Raw genomic sequence first — 13,545 nt, 5'->3', positions numbered from 1 at the left:
AGTTTAAGTTATATCTTATGTTTAAAACATCTCTGAAAGAAGAACTGATTGAGACATGCCTAATAAGAATCTCCCAGAATCATTTTGGGCAAACCCACCAATCGTTTCAGCGCACTGATATTGATATTATTTTCTCCATTGCAGGTTTCCACATTAATGCTGGTTGGTCTACATGTTTTTTATGCTTCTGAAAAGGATGTAAAGGTCTTCATGTCGCTTTTAATAGCACATTTTTAACACTGCCAAAATTTATTTACACTCTTTAAATCCCTTTTTATTATTGATTTACGCCTCATATTCTTTGGATTTTTTTTCATTTATTTGTGATATTCGGTTGAACTTATGTAATAATATTGTCTTCCAGAAATAACCTTTTTTGTAATCATTTTAAGTGGTAGATAAAACTAGTCTGTCTGTAAAAGTTTTGGGATTGTGATTGTTACATTTGGAGGCAATATCTACCCTGAAATGCTGAGAGTATTCCTTCTAATTTAGTACCACTGCAGTGCACACACATTTTGTGCCAAAAAAAAAACTTGGGCAACTATAAAAAACTGCCTGGTCTGCTCATACTATTTAACAAGCTTTGTATGAATTATAGAGGTGAAAAAACTGTTCTGGTACCTAGTGGGTTTAATGTTTTGTTCAGTCTTAAGCTGGTATTTGAATAGAGAATGTGTGTTTAGCATGTTTATTTTTTTATTATTGTTATTATTTTTCTCCTAATTCAAGTTTCTGCTATGGTGAACTCATTTCTCATGTCACTTTGGGCCTGATTCATTAAAGATCCCCAACACTGAAGAAGATAGACTTTCATGGATGAACCTGAGTGATCCAGCAAACTTGCAATAGATTTTGTAAGACCATTTGCTATTAGTTAGCAAATATTTTCAATCCCAGGTGCATTTCAGGTTTCATCCTGATTATCGCACAATAGTCTATTTAAAGTCTATAGACTATAGTTTATAGTCTATCCACAGTCTTGGAGAGCCTTATTAAATTAGGCTGTATGTCAGGGAAGCGCTGCAGACCTTGTTTATGCCTCAGCTCAACCACAAAAGCTGTCATTGTCATGCTTTCCAGAGGAAAGCAAATTTCTACAACTTTGTAGATACAAGAGAAACGTGTGGATTGAAATGCCCTCTTCTAAAATCTAAGAGGTGAGGGGGTAGTAAAGGAAAACCTGTCCTATCCAATCTTGAAGAAGAGCTACTTTGGCACAATATTTTCTAAAAACGCTTAACCAGGTAAGAATTTTTTTACAACATACAGTGTATTGCAGCTTTCATAGCTACAAACCAGTCACAGTACCTATGCTTTCTTTGAACTATACAATTCACAGCACTTCCAGCTTGAAGTCTGGCAATAGTTAGCTTATGTATAGGAGTTAAATATTAAAAAAACATCCTCTGTACCCAGGCCTTCTTGTGTCACCATGACATATAGCCAATTTGATAAATATCTTTTTAAAATGGTGACATAATCATGCCTAATCCAACAGTTGATTGCTATTTTCATATAAATGTCAGATACTCCCCTAAACAGGCTTAAACATAAATCTCTAAATTATCTTACAATGATCTTGGTTCCTGCCCTAAATGAATCCTCAATGTGTTTTTAATTCTGCTACTGATGAAAAACCTCTGTTTCAATTACCAAATTCACCTACAGAAGAAAGTGCACCCTACCGAGCCCCCTAACCTAGTTTATTCTAGAGAATTGTATGTATATTCACATTTTCCGAAAATCACATAGCATATGCCGTTTAGTGTAGCACATTTACATTGTATGGAACTTTTTGTGCATCTTACAGAAATATTTGCACATAACCAACATTGTGTGAAATTACAATGCACATGACAAATTGGGAACTCCACCATAAACAGCACCCACTGCACATTACACCATGGAGTACAGAAAGTTCTGTAGTCACGAACATGTACAAAGAGCCTCACAATCCAAGCATAACTGGTTCATTTTCATTAGTAGATCAACCTAAGTATGCTTACAGCTGGTATAATTTCTTTCAAAAACAGCTGATTATGTGTTTTTACATTTATCCCAGTTCATGGTCAAAGTAAACAGGTGTAATGCAATAAAAAAGAGAAGAACACCAGTCACTGTTTTCTGATACTCTAACACTTCCTGTTAGGGTTTCTCACTATCATTTTTGTCATAATTACAGCTCCCTGGGGACTCCTTCTACTGGAAACCGGAATAGCACCATTTTTGTGTCTGCTTACCACATTTACAGACTGTGTGTTGGGGAAATCTCAATACTCACTACCGACAATACTATTAAATTAAGGTTGTTAGTGTAAACAGTAATCAATGCAAATGCCAATAAAATGAAGGAGGGAGTGGAACTGAATATATCCATGATGTGCTATTTAAAAAAATGGAATAAAATGAAAAAAAAAAACTTCTTTCCTTCCTTTTTACAGGTTAAAATATTTTATGTATAGAGAAGTCCTGTCTTCCCACTGTAATCCTTTGGAGTGGCATCAGGTTCCAGGGTTAGAATGGTCTCGTTTCCCGTGCAGCATCAACAGCACAGAAAACAATTACATTGCTATTAGTTGAGTAGAGAAGTTTTGCAGCTGAGTGTCTGAATGCAATCTAGAAAGTTGTACATTTGCCAGCCTGTTGATTCACAGAAGAAGGGTATGCAACACTATAGATAATGTATGGAGTATATTGAGGTCCATGAATATAATCACGTTTTGGAGTGTAATGTACTTAAGTTACATAGTGATGTATGTTGAGTGTATCAGGGTACATAGTGGGTCATTTGGAATACTGAGGTACAGTGTGGGGAATGCATTTGAATGCCGGTAGTGTCTCAAGTGTATTTCAGGTGACTGCAGTGCTGACAGTAACTAAATACATGATTAGGTGCTCTGAGTCTGGTAAATGGTACTGCGTGCCGGGTACTGCAATGGTACGGTAGGGAGTGATTATTGAACTGCAATGTCAGATGTGCCCTGTGGTTTCTTCCTGCCTGACCCTGACTCCATAGCTGGCTTAAAGGGCTCAGTCAATTTCCAAGGCAAGTATTGATCTTCACGGATGAAGTGATCTGCTTTTAAAACAAAGGGGAATGAGCTATTGATGGTGATTGGAGTTGATTCTGACTTGAATCAGAGCTTTTTTGACCTGGGATCAGAACTGGGAATTTAAGCAACCCCAGTTCTGATTTGACATTTAGATGCCAATGACAGGTATGGTACGGCACAGTCAATGTGGCTCCCGAAAGGTAGCAGTTGTCATCATCCAACATCTAGATTGACCAAGCCTTAATATACTGTCATTCAAGGTAAAGTAAGGGTCATTAAAATAAAATACAAATTCCACATTCTAATTTTCTAAACCTGGTGGGATTTCTTGACTGATCTGACTAGATTCATTCTGAATTTTTCCATTCCAGAGATTCCCTGTTTTATAAATTCAGCCCTTTGAGCTGTCCAAGAGCATGTTCAAGAAACAAGGATATCTTCCAATGGGGGAAACTGCTTCAATTGACTCCTGAAGACAATGCGACAGCAGATGCAAATATCTTTTTATAGATACTTAAACTTAAAAAAGCAAGGAAGGGACATTTTTGCCAAAATTTGGACATTATAAAAGGGTGAATATTACATATCTACACATTTATCTAATTTGTTTTTAAAGTTTGTAAAAACAAAATGAAAACCACAAAAAAATTGCAGTCACCACAAAACCCATAAAATAATATTAAAAATAATGGTTATGACCAATATCGGTGCTGATTTCATAACATACAGCAAGTGCGGTGTCACTTCTGTCATTTTCTGTTTCTCAGGAAACTGCTTCACACATGGATAGTTTTCAAAAATTTTGTAAAGTTCAAATATGTATACTTTCATTTCCCTTTTTTGCTTTAAACATGTTGTTTTCCATTTGTATCAAAGAATTCTAAATCAAACAGTGAGGTTTGACATTTACCTGATGGTGCATTGGTACACACAATCATTCCATTCATTTTAACTCTGAGGTGACTTTTAGATGGCTTTGTTACACATTTTACAGTTCTCTGAGAGGCCATAGAGCTTTTCTTGCTCTGAACTTGCCTTTACTTGTCCACAGCTAGTGTTGAGGAATATTGACATCAGCTACAACCCCCTCATAAAAGCATTACAGGAATATATACTCAAAGGTCACTTTATTTGGTACCCCTTTTCAGCTGTTTGCAAATGGATTGCAACTGATGCAACGATCTAATCATTTACATGGAACATTGTCAAGACAACACTAATGAAGTTAAAACAGAATGGGGAAGAAAGGTGAATTTAGTGACTTTAAACTTGGTATGGTTGTTCTTGCCAGGTAGTCTGGTCTGAGTAATAAAGAAAATGCTGGGATTTTTACACACAACCATCTCTATGGTTTACAAAGAATGGTCCAAAAAGGTAAAAAATATCCAGTGTAAGGAAGTTTTGTTTTGGCAAAAGGAGTGAGTGGAGCATGGCCAGACTTGTGCTGATAGAATGACAACAGTAATTTAAACAAACAACCGAAGTATGCGAAGGAGCATCTCTGAACACACAAAACACTAAACCTTGATGCAGATAGCCTGCAGGAGCAAGTGCCACTCCTGTTATCTAAGTCGTTCTGATCTGATGAGTTTCAATGTCTGCTACAACATTCACTTGATAGGATAAGAATTTGGTGTCAATACCATGAAAGCATGGATCTATCCTCTCTTGTATGAACAGTTCAGGCTGGTGGTAGTACAATGGTGTGGAGGATATTTTCTTGCCATACTTTGGGTTCCTTAGTACCAATTGGGCACCATTTAAATAACAAAGCCTGCGCAAGGATTTTTTCTGATAATGTCCAACCTTTTGTGATTCCAGTGTACCCATCTTCTGATGACTAGTTCAACTAGAATAACACACATTGTCACAATAATAGTGCCTTGTTTATTAATGTGACATCAGTGCCTCCCTGCACACAAAGCAGAACTGGATTCATCACATTGCTGCTCAGCCTTGATCACTTTGCACATTTTCCTTTTAACCTCCCTAGCGGTAACCCCGAGAGTGACTCGAGGTAGAAAAAAGTTGCTACAAGTGGTAACCCTGAGCCACTCTTGGGGTTGGAACACCTAGGGAAGGTTAGTAAATAGAGCGCTTACCTGATCTGCCGGGGTCCCGCGCCGTCCAGCGCCGCAATCTCTGTCGTCTTTCTTCTTTTTTCTTCCTGCTTCTGCCCTGATGAGTCACCGGGGGAGTTCCCGGTGACGTCGGTGCATGTGTACGTCCCAGCCGGGCAGGGCGGGAAATTCAAAATCCATTTGTATTGCATTCAATACAAAATAACTGTATTGAATGCAATACATTGGTGCACACCCTTAACCCCCCTGGCGGTATTTCTGAGTGTGACTCGGGGTGAATTCTACACGCAAACAGCGGTAACCCCAATACACTCTTGGGGTAGGAAAAAAAAAGCTCCTTCCTGCACCCCTTGATCCAGCGACATCCTCAGTGATCCCTGGCTGGCTTCTGCATCACATCCACGGTGATGCGTGAAGAGTCAGTACGCTGGGGAGGCATGGCCGGGCGGGAAATTTAACAGCAGATTACATTGTAAATTGCTATTAAATGCTTGATCACGGTTAAATACAATATATAATAAATGTAAAAGTACATCTATGAGTGCATAAACAGCTTTGTCCAGTGCCCTGATTTACGGTTTATCCACTATTAGCCCTTACCTTGATCTGACCTTTGCTTGAACTTTTCCTGACCTTTTTTATTGACTCGCCAGCGCAAAAGCTGTTTTTGAACAACTAGAAAGAAGCGATAGTGATTTGGAGTCACTTCTAGAATCGAGCAATAATGATTCACCAAGAAACTTGTAATCAGACAGTGACAGTGAAAGTGAACTTGAGGTCAGTAAAGTGCACACTTGGTGCTCTATTGACCTTGATGCAGTTCAGGCAGTGACCCCAAGATTCGCATTTACTGGGGCACCTGGTGTGAAAATTGATGCTGAACGCAATGACCTCTTGGCATACCTGCAATTATTTCTGACAGAAATAATTAGCTGCTCCACACCTGAGGTTTGCAAGAGGCAGAAAGTGAGGACCAGTGACCAAAGATGACATTTGGCTATTTCTGGGCTTGGTGATACTTTAGGGAGTGGTGGGCAAACCCCTGCAGAAGTGGTATTGATCTCCCAATAAATTACTTGCCACTCCATTCTTTCCCACAGTCATGCCATGGTACGCATATGTTATGGTATGCACAAAAGGTGGGAAAGAAATATTATAGCTGCAAGTGGTGATTGACTACAATAATACCATGGGAAGTGTTGACAGATCTGACCTAGCAATGACAATGACAATGAAAAAACAGCAAAAGAAGTATTACAAAAAAGATTTTCAGGCATCTTGTTGAGCAATGTTTGTGGAATGCATGCATTCTCTACAAGCAAAAGACAGGCCTGTGAATCATTCTGATTTAATTTGGAAAGTTTCCGAATCTATTGTTAAAGCCGTGAATGGACCTGGACGTCGCGCTGTTGCTGTTGTCAACCCGGAAAGCCTGACTGGTCATCACGGACTACCTCCCACCATCGGAGAAAAATGGCAGCACCTACAAGGATGTGCCTGGTTTGTTGCTCAAAGAGGGATGACAGTGCAAGATCCTAAAGGAAACCAGGTTCTACTGTCCTGATTGTGACATTGGACTCTGTGCAGTACCAAGACTTTTAATTTAAATTTATCAAAAATTTTACACCCTTGTTTAGACAAATTTCAGTGTTTTTGATTTGATAACATTTTAAAATACATTGATTGTTGTTATACTATTTTTATAAATATTATTGATAACTATATTATAGTTAGTATTTCAAACTTTGTCATACCCCTGAGATATTCCTAAAAATTACAGGCCTACAATATTAAAAAACAAATTTCCATGCAAAACAATGTACCGCTTTTGGCATAAAATACTGACATAATTAGACCGGCAGGGGGGTTAAACCAATACTTTGGTAAAGCTCCTTTTGATTTAATTACAGCATTCAGTCTACTTGGGTAGACGTTTCTGAATATGATGATACGCAACTGCAGTCAGCATGAGTGTCCTCCTGCTTAGTTATACTGGTCTTGACTTATGTTGATATCAGATTGGGGGGTTGACACCTGTTTAGGTAATATTGATAATTCTATTTGATGTGTGCTTATTTTCTACAGGTTTTTTCAGAATATCCAAATTAAATCAAATTTGTGTTACTCCTTTATAATACAAGTGGAGAAGTGGAAAGTGGAGATATTATGCTTTTCAAAAATAAGCGGTGTGGAGTTCAATTAGTGAGGTAATTTATTCTGAGAAAAAAACAGTGTCAATTATGGCCCTTTTTTAAGCAAATGTGGTACATACTGGGTAAAGTGCAGTTCTCACTGAAAAAGTAAAATGGGCCAGTCTAAACATTGTTCAGAAGAACAGTGTTGGAATGTGCTCAATGCATGTATTGAAATAAAAGCTACTATTAGGATTTTGAGCCTTATTCACTTTTTAAAACACACTGCTATTATTCTGAACACATCTGTATGTTCTAAGTGCTACTTACCTTTTTTTCTCTCTAAATAAAAATGTTTACAACAATGTTTAAATGTTTTATTATTTAAACCTAAAAAGTGAATGATTTGTGTTAGCTATGCATTCTGCAAAATGATGGCAAAATTTGTATGTTAGACCATGTTAGTTTTTAAAATGTGTTCATTTTTCCATATATAAAATGCAGAGGATGAAAATATTTACCAATATTTACTGCTTTTACCAATTTCTTCTGTTCCCTCTCTATATATATTTCTGTCATACAGTGCTGTGATTAGTGTCAGAGCTATGAAAAATGGTATGACTTTTATGATTTTTAACCTTATATGTATTTTTTCTTTCTGTTTAGTAATATCAAACAATAGCTCCTTATTTGAAAAATAAAAAAATGACTAAAAAGAAGAACATCATTACAAATCCAGAAAAAAAACTGGTAAAACTGGTTGTCACTATTTTGGCATTCTCAGTCCCCACCTATAATTTCCCTCCGTAGTATTATTGTACTACAAATATACCTTTCACTACCCTAATCCTATTATAGAATGAGTTTTCTTCTTCTAAATTGCAATCAAATTATATGCTGTTAGGTATTGTGAGAAAGTAGTCTGAAGACAGTGTGATATAGTATAGAAAGTTTGACTTTATACTCTGTGTGGATGTTCTTCTAATTTAAATAAAATGGTAGCTCAGCCACTGGTATTTTGGATGAAAAAAACATGACACTCACCAACTTTTATTTTACTGAAGTATAATAATATGAAGGAATTTCATACTGAAATGTATATATTTATTGGTGATTTATATGTTTAAAGGAACACTTTTTTTTCAGTTTATTGAATATTGCGTTAATAAGGTTCATTCAAGAAAGTAAACCACTGAGGGTAAAACGTCCCTTTTTTACAAGTCTGTATTTTTCTTTGTGGGTTTTAACTCATAAGATTTAAAGGGAACTGTCGTAAAACAAGCTAATGACTTTTAAAAGCCTGATCATCATGCTGATGATTTGGCTGCAGTAATGTTCAAGCCACTGATGAGTTACCAGATGCAATTACAGACAATGAATTCCACCATGGTCTAGTTTGCCAGGACTTTAAAGTCAGAGAAAGCCTGCCAACTAGCCAACAATTTCTGTTTCAACAAGTACTCCTTATTGGTTTGATGTACTAATGTGTAACTTCACAATAGTCTTTTTTTACTGAAAATAACTAACCAACCTTAGGCGAGATGCAAACCAATGAACTACAAATAATCTAAAATGTTTCCTTCTTCTCGAAGAAAGAAAAATGTCTGAAGTTAAAACTTTGCAGATGAATTCCAGGCAAATACAATAAAAAGCTGATTAGTGCACTTAAATTTGCATTAACAAATCAATAAATGTATATTTACTAACTTGGTGTAAGTAAATAAGAGGAATTGAGCCACACACACACCATGGATTTCTGTACTTCGATAATAACACTGTTCATGAAGCAGCTGATGATGTGTGCACACTCCTATTTATCAATATTTAAGGCAAACAAGACAGGTCTACACTGACAATGCAAATGGGGTAAATACTTGTATGTATGGAATTTAGTGCACGTAACTGAATTTGTCTATAGCTAGAGAGAGGGTCAGGTCTAGGTGTCAACCAACTTCAGTTGCATGCACATGTGCTGACAAGGAGTATTCTAAAATGAAGAGAAAAAAAAGTGAGCTGAGCAGGGGTTTGAGATATTCAAGCAAAATCAAAATGGTAATTGCTTTAGCTTCTATAGCAAGGTGTTCATAGGAAAAGGCTTTTCAGGTGAAGTGGACTTTATGTTTTTATATATACTATAGACTTTTGCCTTATATAAATAAATAGGTAACTTGAAAAAAAAAAAGGAACAGTTTCTAGACTGTGCTAAAAAAAACTTCATTCTTGGGTTCTCCCTTTTTGCTCGTGCTAATCTTTTTTTCTGTTATAAACACAGCATAAGGTAAAAATTTCAGAATAGTCATATTTGTTTTCACGTGTCAATAAAAGCTTCATTTATAGTAAAACATCTCTGTGCCTTTAAAATGAAAACATGTCCATCCGGGATAGAGACAATGCAAATGTCCCCTGCACATTAAACAGCCACCCTGCTAAAAACAAGTTGTTAAGGGCATAGGTTTTAGTTGCATAGATTTGTAATCTTCAAGGAACTAACATACAAAAGGACTGCTCACTATCCATCACATTCACAGGCCAACAGAAGTAAGATATTCCCTTATTTGAGTGTAAAAAAAAAAAGTAATAAATATTGGTCAGTAAAAAGTAATAAATGTTCCTGTGCTAGTGAACTGGGGGAGTAAAAAAATGCTTCTGCATCAGTAAACCTGGCCATTATGTATTTAAGCTTTGTATTTAGCAGCTTGACTAAGTTACGCTTTAAGTATTAAACATGTCTACTATTAAATATTAATTCTGATTAATCATGAATAATCAAATTAAGTAATAAACACCGATATGTGCATTTATAACTTAATGATCACACATACAAATATTTGAAATAGCAAAGTCCAACACATGACTCATTTGGAAAATGTCTCGAAATTTGTAAGAATGAAAAAGGGAAATACATGCTTGCAATGTTATACTTTTATATCCTGTTGTGGGACTACAATGTGATGTTGTGAAGTACAGTATGATTTCTCAAATGTCCCATCAGTGTCACAGCAAAAGAGAGGTGTGGTTAGCAGGTGCATTGTAATGACAAGACTTGTCTGATGCTACTCAGATGAAGTTTCAAGGAAAGGTGACAGACACTCCTGAGACTCCTGATATAGGATAAAAACTGCAGCTACAGGTAGGTATTTTATACTTTTATTTACACCTAATATAGATGAGCAATTGCCAAAGGCTTGCTCTAAAAGGACCAGGATGCATATATACCACCTGCACAGAAACATTGATAATTGACAATTCTGTGAAAGGGAATATGTTCTCATATTTTTAATATAAATCAGAATTAGACAGCATGTGGTCTAGGTCATTGTTTTTCAACCAAGGTTCTGTGGAAAACAAGGGTTCCTTTGGAGGTTGCCAGGAGTTCTTTGAGCAATGAGAAATGTGTACCTTCCAGTTTAACAGATTCCAATGATCTTTTTGGCTATCTATCATGACTACCCAATGGCAAGCAATGTAAGACATTCTTTCCAGTGATCACCCTACTGGGAATTGATGATATAGTAATTATCGAAGGGGTACCCTGAAGAAAAAAGTTATTTTAAGAGGTTCCCCTAAGTTAAAATTATTGAATTACATCTGTCCAACATTATAAAATAAATAAATGATTATATTTATACACTTTAAAACCATCAATTGTAATTATTGTAGAATGGTCTATATTATTGGTTTTTTTAATTGTGTTTGTATATTTATGTTATATTCATATATATTTAGATGTTACTTTACACAGTAGGTACTGTACTTATACAGGATTAAAGATTTGGATTTTTTAAGATAAATTTTTCTAAATGTAGTTTACTTGCATGTGTCTGAGATAACTCTAAACATGTTTATTTAGGTGTAGAAAAAACGTACCTAGTACCTAGCGATTATCTGTAGTATTATTAGCAGTATTTCCATATAGCTATTATACTTATATTATAATTACCTAAATTATTTAATGCATACGTTTTGTAAATGGTTTAGGATTTCTAAATAAAGAGGAATAAATAATTCAAAATCAACCACACCACTACTACAGACAGTTACTTTCTGGAAATATGATTAGATCTTTTAATCTGCAGTGGTTTTCTTTTTTTTTTTTTTTTTTATGAAATCAGTCAAGTTCATTATACATACAGGCAGATGTCCTCATTTTAAGATCTTTTAAGATCATTTAAGTCTATAGGCCCTAGTATATTGACCTCCCTAGCAGTAACCTTGAGTGTGACTCAGGGAAAAAAATTATTTCACAGTATAAATTAATAGTATGAGTATAATATTTATTTATTTTTTTAATTTTGAAAAAAAATATTAAAAAAAAATGTTTTTTAATTGTTTTAATTGATTGTTTTGACATGATTTTGTGTTTCAAACTTTATTATACTCATACTATTTTATTATACAAGTGAAAATAATACACCCCATGTAAATCATACATTTCCATACCATATTTCTGAGTGTTTTAAGGAGAACACTGGACCGTTTACATAAGTACCTACCCCTTAGCAGCTCACAGTTTATTTGTGCCAACAAAAAAAGTATAGTATAGTATTTTGGAACTATATTGGAAAACAGAATACCTTAGGTTAAAATATATTATATCTTTATTTACAAACAATAAAAGCAAATCATAGAATACATATAACAAACAGCCCCCACTCACAGTAGCCATAAACAGCATATAAACATTACGGCTACTAGAAGACAGTTTGAACCTTGTAAGCATACGATTATGCATAGCTCTGTGTCATTGTTCTTATTGCTATGGTCTCTATATCAATTTTGATGCACTCTCTAACATCATATTAATTATTGCCCTGGAAATCATAGTGCTTCAAATGATAGATGTACCTTGAAATAACAATGTTTCCACCATGTCCTATACTGTGTATGTTTCTTACTGATATATAATTCATGAAATACTTAGGTACTTAGGAACTATCCATTTTTTTCTATAAGTTTACCTGAACTAATATAATCCTTTTTTGCCTTGATCTATCATAGCTGTATCGGCGATATGGCTAAAAAAAAAACATGAAACATAATATGATTGCTTGAATATCATGATAAACCAATAAAATGTGAATATAATACTAGGTGGGCCTGGATTGCTTGATAGATGATTTGGAGCACACCCCTTTTTAACATAAAACAGGAAACAAATATATCTTATCCCTTTTAAACAGAAGTGCCTATAGTCATAGCTACATAGACAATGGCACACCCACAATATCAATTAAACAAGGAATGGGTTTGACCAGCCAATTTCAAGAATGAAGACAAGAAAAAGAAAAAAATACAATTAAGTTATAGAGCATAATTTAAGAATATACCATATAATAATATTATACCAAAGAACTATACCATGTAGGAAACAAGTAAATTCTCTGTTACAGAAATAATCCTTATGATAATAAAAGACTTTTGTATAGCAGGGGTATCATGTTAGCCTTTTCACAATTACTCATACACCTTGCATCAGGTGCAGGAAATGAAATATATATATGACGTGGCACCACAGAAAGCTTTTGCATACAGAAAATCTTTTGAAGCCTAAAATAAAGATGAGACAACACATTTACATTTACATTTTCAGTGATGTACTTGAAAAAAATGCTTTGTAATTTTTTTAATGAAATTATAGTACATTAAGAGTCTGACAGTGGGAGGTAGAGAAATAAGAGGATTAAATATCAGCAATAATCCAACAAAAACTTTTTAACACACCATCCTTGCAAATGTTATAAAAACATTATTGGAAGCCCTAGTATTCACAGGCAAACAGCTATCAGATATTGTGAGTTAGGCTATGTACATACATCAGATGATTCTTTCCCAATACAAATTGTCAGGTTCTCGGGCCAGAATCTGACATGTACTGATGGTAAACAACCACTGTACAAGTCAATGGAAAAGAGCACAGCACAGGACAATGGGTGCCGCCTGCTCCTTCTACCACCCTCCCCTCTCCATAGAGCAGAAAGACGATGTGTGTAAAGCCTTCATTTTTTTACTTACTCTTTCCTGACAGTGACAAATATTGAATATGTGTATGCTGCCTATGGGCTAGTTCACGCAGATGATCAGGAACTGCAAGTCAAGTTTTGTCAGTAGCTATGGGGGAAAAACAAGGGTGGTTGACAACCTTCTATCGAAATCATCTGAATTTATTTTATGGCAGAAGTAGGTATTGTAAGGCTTTAAGCCTCTGGGAACTACCCAAGACATGCCAATATGAGCCTCTGGGAGCTACCCAAGACATGCCAATGTGAGCCTCTGGGA

At 35.5% G+C, this 13,545-nt stretch overlaps 1 protein-coding gene across 1 annotated transcript in view; it reads left to right on the top strand.

Annotated features, from left to right (window-relative positions):
* Positions 1-10,271: 10,271 nt before the first annotated feature.
* LOC140336759 (beta-1,3-galactosyltransferase 2-like) overlaps positions 10,272-13,545 on the top strand; it is an 18,623-nt gene continuing 15,349 nt past the window's right edge. The window contains exon 1 of the mRNA XM_072420103.1: positions 10,272-10,399. The gene's annotated coding sequence lies outside the window, so the exon portion shown is untranslated. The remainder of the gene's footprint in view (positions 10,400-13,545) is intronic.

This window comes from Pyxicephalus adspersus, chromosome 8 (genome assembly GCF_032062135.1).
Source record: "Pyxicephalus adspersus chromosome 8, UCB_Pads_2.0, whole genome shotgun sequence".
NCBI classification, from domain to species: Eukaryota; Metazoa; Chordata; class Amphibia; order Anura; family Pyxicephalidae; genus Pyxicephalus; species Pyxicephalus adspersus.
Note: the sequence above shows the minus strand (reverse complement) of the source record. Positions and strands in the feature narration are given on the sequence as shown.